This window comes from Pteropus vampyrus, unplaced genomic scaffold (genome assembly GCF_000151845.1).
Source record: "Pteropus vampyrus isolate Shadow unplaced genomic scaffold, Pvam_2.0 Scaffold85, whole genome shotgun sequence".
In the NCBI taxonomy this organism is placed as follows: domain Eukaryota; kingdom Metazoa; phylum Chordata; class Mammalia; order Chiroptera; family Pteropodidae; genus Pteropus; species Pteropus vampyrus.
In genome coordinates this window covers 6,021,086-6,027,435 of record NW_011888866.1, presented here as the reverse complement: position 1 = coordinate 6,027,435, position 6,350 = coordinate 6,021,086, and the positions used below count along the sequence as shown (strand labels likewise).

The following is a 6,350-nucleotide window of genomic DNA, read 5'->3' as shown; positions in this document are numbered from 1 at the left end:
AAAAAGGACGTTCTTCTATATAACTACAATATTATAATCACACCTAAGAAATTGATTATAATTCCATACACTCTAATATCCAGTCTGTATTCATATTTCTACATTGTACCAAATTCTTGCACTTAAGTGTTTACACTTTTGGCTTTGAAAGTTTTAAAATATTGGGTAGTGCTCATCTTTCTCTTTTTTCTTTTTTTAAAACTTTATTTACATTAACTTTTTGAGGAGACCAGTTATTTTATAGAACATTTCACATACTCTGTTTTCCTCACGAAATTTAACATGCTCTTATATTTCCTGTACATTGAAATGTAGTCTGGTAACTTGGTCGAATTCAGGTTTAACATCTCTGGCAAGAACATTTCACAGGCAATTTTGTGTTCTTCATATGGCATTACACCAGGAACCACGTAATGTCAGACTGTCCCAGTATTCGTGATGGTAAGTTTGAAATGGTTGAGGTGGTGATGTCCAGACCTCTACTGAGCAAAGGTATATTTTCTCCTCCTTTGTCCCTAGTAAAATCTGTGAAGTACTACTTTGACACCATATGAATAAACTGTTTCCCAAAACCTCTCCCCCAAACATTTTAGTAACCATTGAAGATCCTTACCTGACTCCATCATTATGTTGGGGTTTCAGGTACTGTCTTACTCTGTTCCTCCTTCTATATTTGTTAGCTAGCATTCTTCTGTGACCATGAGCTTTCCTTTTATTCTCTTTCTTCTCTCTCTCCTCCCCCTCCAATCTCTCTCTCTGTTTCTTCTCTCCAACTTTTCTCTCTCTCTGTCTCTAAAACTCTCTTTCCCTCTCCTTTTCTCTCTTTTTCCCATTCTTTCTCATATTACTATGGTCTCATGAATTTCTTTTTATTATTTAATGTTATACTCACTTATTTTGGCTGTCCAAAGGGTCCCAAAATCGGCTAGAGGGAGCCCCTTTAAAATGGATTCTGTATGCTTTTGTAAGAAAACATTGGTGGGTTTTTTTTTTTTTTGAGTTTTTCCTTGCCGTCTAACACTATAAAATATTTCTGATTTGTTTTATATTTTCCTTCCCCAGACCTAGATTCAGCCAGTCTCTAAGGAGTCTTGTTTCTTTTTAATAGATAATGATATTCACATCAAGATCTGGGCAATAAGAGTGCTCATTGCACCCAAGCGTCATTACTTGTAAGTCCTTTCACGTGGGCAAAGCTATATATATATTCAAGAGTTGCCCAAGGGAGGATGGCTGGGGCTGTGTAAGCAAAGCTGCTGCCTAGGCTGGGCATCCAGGTTCCCAGAGGTTTGGCGCGGCCGCTGGTCCCTGGTGTTCTTGGTTGCATCCGCCACCATGTCCAGTGATCCATCTCCAACTGTTTCACCGAGCCAAACTGTACTCAAGCCAGACGTTTCTACTCCGAATATGAGTGCTGTTTTAACTCATGAAAACGAAACCAAACCATCTATTTCCCAGATCAGCATCACTCTCCCTCCCACAGCTAGTACAAAGAAAAGTGGAGAGGAATCTGCGGCCCCTCATCCCTCACCTATGATTTCTCTGTCCGGAAAGGAAGCTGATAACAATGAAGACCCTAGCATGGAAGAGGAAGACTTCTTCACGCCGAATAGTTCTCCGTCCACCGCCAAAGACACTCTAGACAAGGGAGATTACACAGAACCGGACTACGACTGGACCACCAACCCCAGGGACGATGAGTCCAGTGAGGCGTTGGAAGGAAACAGGGGCTACCTGGAAATCGAACAGTAAGATCTTTTAAGACCCCATCCTCAAATATAGCAGAGGAATATAGTCATTTCATTTTTCATCTTATTATTTTTGATTTTTGCATTGCTGTTGTTTACATTACATATCACAACAGAAGGAAGATTTTTCCTTCTGGTTCAAAGCAGGAAATGGCGTGATGGTCTTTGTCCCAAAACAGTGGAATATCATCGTCTAGACCAGAATGTTAATGAGGCAATGTCTTCTCTGAAGATTACCAATGATTATATTTTTTAAAGTACTATGATTTGAGTTTGCTTACTATGTAATTTTACTTGCTTGACTTTTTATATGATACTGTGCAAATCTTTGCCATAGCTGTAGGTATTAAATGAGAGATGGGTCTCTCTTTAATTTGCCTTGGTGCTTTGGAAATTAAATGTCACGAAAAGGAGTATATAATTTTTTATCTACACTTTTAGAGGTGAATTCGATCAGGTGTCCAAAATATGGAACTAAACATTACCTATTAGTTTCTATTGTTTTGGATTTCTTCATTGTACTTCTGGAAGGATTAGTAATGCTACTTTTAAAAGATCCCAAACACGTAACTAAATTCTAACATACATGGTAGTGCTGCTGACTCAGATTCTCTTTCTGCCATTCAAATAACTTTTTTTAAGGACACATTTCTTTATGCTCCCAAATTATAATCTACAAGGACGTATGTAATAAAACTTTGCCTATAAATAATATTTTTCTCTTTAGGAAAAATTGCTTTGGATATTTTTGGATAATTTAAATATAATTTAAGATAATGACATTACTCAATCTGACTACAGTTTTAGGTTAATTAATAAATGTATCTAGAAATCCTGGCAATAGGGACTCAGCAGTTCACAGTGGACATAGATAAAATGTTATAGCGATACTATTTTTTGGTTTGAATTACTGAATTAAATTTAGAGGTAGAAATTGTGGTAAAATATTAAATACATGTATGCTTGCTTTAGTTAACAACTAATTATAGCATGGGTTCCTCCGAGCTTTCAATCAAGGAGCAGAGTTTAAAATTATATCAGATTTTTTTTACTTTGTTTATTATATTATAGTAACTTTGAATAAATTTTAGGGGCCATTGTCACTTAAATTATATTATGTCTAGATCTTTCATATTAAAATACCTGAATGAGGTTGTGTACATAAAGAATATATGTGTACACTGACTTTTTCTACCTTTGTACTTGTTTTCTTTTTTTTTTTATCAGCAACTGGAAATTATTTTCTGTATTTCATTTTAGCCTGTCTATCATAAAGAATCGATCAACGTGTGAATCTGTGATTTGAACTGTGGTAGACTTACAAGTGTCACTGCAATTTTTTTAGAAAACATAACCCCTAATATGTTAAACACCCACTCACAAGGCCTGAGTGAGTGAGTGGGCATGTGCTTTGCTTAGAGAGGGAGGAAGCAGGAGTGCGGTCCATCATTTCTCTTGGGTGGACAATTCACTGTCCTACTAAGGAGGGGAGCACAATAGAAATACACCTGAATTGTTTTATTGTAGTAATTTTTTTTCATATCTGAAATCGCATTATTTAATATTTTAAATAATATTTTAAAAATAAATGGCAGAAATATCAATCTAAAAAAAGAATTCATATATTCAAATTTAATATAAAATGTTTTTTAAGTTCTTTTATTTTCTATTTTTATTTTTCTCTTACGGTAAAGTCTTCTCAATTCCTAAAAATATTACTATATCTACTTACGTGCTTTATCCTACAATATTTATATATAGTATCGAATTTATAATACTAACAGTAATAACTGGTAAACATAATAAAGCTTTAGATGTCATTAAAATTTTTTATTGTTGTTCTAATGGATGGTCAGCCAGTGTCCTGAAATCAAAATTTACTTGAATCAATTCTTTTCTCCATGTGATTATTTTGTCAATATAATATAACTAGATTCATTTATTTTATATTGTATTTCCATTTTACAGTTTTTTTCTTTCCATCTCTTTTAATTTAATTTAACTTTCCAAGTATATAAGACATTCATATGCTCCTATATCCATTCCCAATACCTCAGTCTCACTACTCCTTTTTGTAGGTTTTATTAATTTCTTCTTGCAACACACACAAACACACACACATTTTCCCTTCTTTCTGAGAGAAGAATCACCTTCTATACACATTTTTGTACCTTGCTTCTTTCATTTAAAAATATATCCCAAAAGTTACTCCAAATCCATTCATAAAGATCTTCCTCATTCTTTTTCATGTATCACCAGGCATTTTCAAAGGCATATTTACAAAATGAGACTTTGGAAAATAAGAACCGATAAGTACCTAACACTATAACAGAAGATTTTAAAGTTGGGAATAGACTTAGAGACCAAGTGAGCCAATTTCTCTACTTTGTAGTTGTGGAAACTGAAGCTCAGAAGGGTGAGATGACCTACCCTGTGTAGTGGATGCTGGACTATGCTGTCCAGATTCCCCTTCAGGACTAAAGAAAGAATCCCATGTCACTCTGATAACTAAAAAATAATAATAACAAATCCCAGTTACTAGAAATGCCAGCAGCTGAACTAGCTGCTGGCGCTCCCCACGCGGATTGCCCTGGGCAAGAAAGAGCTACCTCAATAAAGACCCTATTCCGCTCAGACTTAAGCCTCCATCCAAACACAGACTGATGCAGGGGTATAAAGTCCAGTCCCCTTGTCCCAACTTAGGACAACTCTGAAAGGCCACTTTGGCTCCAGAAGTCCCGTGGGGTAGGCTGAGTCCAACTTCTCCCTATGCCCAATCCTGCTTCCTCTCTTCCCTAGTGTTGACCCCAAGGGCATGCCCCAGTAAACCTCGTACAAGTGACCACTGTCTCAGGGTCTGCCTCCTGGGGAACTCAACCTGAGACACCCAGAGTTATCTAGTTAGAGTAGAATCAAAGCTAGACACCGAAACTACTACTTTGCACTATATCACATTGCCTTTTAGTTCCTTACCAATTGACTTAACTATTAAGAACACTGATGCCACTAGTCAAAACCTTTGGGGCAAAAAAGTCTCTATCTTTAGAGTTACTTGCCATCAAAGATAATACTTTATTTTTGTTTTATTCAAAACAAAATGTAACTCAGATATCAGCTAAGAAATCTCAATGCTTTGCAATCTGGATAAGATTGGCTCAAAGCTTCATTTCATACTCTGGAAGTCCAAAGCTTTCTGAAAAATTTAAAAAAAATCTTTGAAAAGAGTTTGTATTCCTAAAACAATTCTAGCTCTGGCTCCTGCTTCTAAATGTGCTGTTGGGTACATAGTAACATAGGGAGCATGAGGACTTCTTTTGCTAAATACTGACCAAGAAGTCTCCAGTAAGCTAGATGGCTTTCTATTACCTTATAGAATAGTGACCTTTGAGTTAGCAGAATCACCTTAAATTAGTTGTCCACATGGTCAGTTTCATCAAATAATCACAAACCACCATTGGCTTTGGGAAGTGGAGGGTTTTGTCTTTTACCAACTACTGATACTGCTTTCTCTTTCTTTTGTCAGGAATGGAAGAAAGGTTTAGCCTAGCCTTAAATACCAGAAGAAGAGACCTTTGTTTCAGTGGAATTAATTTGCAAATCCTTCGTCTTTGGGGATTCCAGGTAGAATAGTTTTGCTGAAATGATAGACATGACTTAGGATTTAAGAGCGCCAACCTTCTTACTTCAATTGCTTCCTTCTTGCCTCTCCTACCTTATTTAGTTTCTCAGTGGTGCTGTTCAACAAAGTTCCCACCAAAATTCTCCTGATCCAAGGCCTATGAGTTCTTGCAGATGAGGGGTCTTTTGGTTATCACATCCAGGTCTCCCTGGGCATTTTCCCAGTGATGAGACTTCAAAATCCTCCAAGATTTGAGATGAAATGTTGACTCTGCTGCCTACAGGGAGATCATGAAGACATAAAAAACACTACTTTAAACATCAAACTCTAGATTATAATATTAATTTCCAAAACTTAAATTCCGTGAGCTTCAATTTCTGCATCCATGAAATGAAGAAATATAATACCTATGTCACATGGGTGAAGTAGGGAATGCTGATTGAGTATGTGAATCGCTGAAATAATTAATTTACTGGCTAGATGGGTCAGAGTTTTATTGCAAGCAATAAAAATCCAACAGGATTAACTTAAGCAAAGAGGGAATCGACAAGCAAGATATAACCAAAGAGCTCACAGAATTGGCCAGAAAGCAAAAGAGCCAGCCCAGAAATGTGGGCTAGACCCTAGGCAGCAGGAAGACAGCCAAGGTCTTGCCACTGACACAGTCCCTTAGGATGCAGCTGCTGGCAGCCCCACCCCCCAGACCCACCCACAGCTGCTGGGCCCTCTGCACTGTGCTGCCCTACTCACCTAGTGCGACTGTCCTGCCAAAAAAAAGCAGAAATTGGTCCCATTCTGCATTTCTGGGTCTCTGTGCTTCAGCATGCAATCTTTGAAAAAATGTCTGAATGTAATTATGTGAAGAAATTATTGCAATTTTGAAACAACCATTTCTCCTATAATCTGAAGAATCAGTTTCAAGTTTAGTTTATGCCTGCATACCTGCTTCTGCCAAGGACTTGGGCCCTTTTACAGATTAAAAC

At 37.0% G+C, this 6,350-nt stretch overlaps 1 pseudogene; it reads left to right on the top strand.

Moving 5' to 3' along the window:
* Window positions 1-1,290: 1,290 nt before the first annotated feature.
* Window positions 1,291-2,073, top strand: LOC105294323 (annotated as a pseudogene).
* The last annotated feature ends 4,277 nt before the right edge of the window (window positions 2,074-6,350 follow it).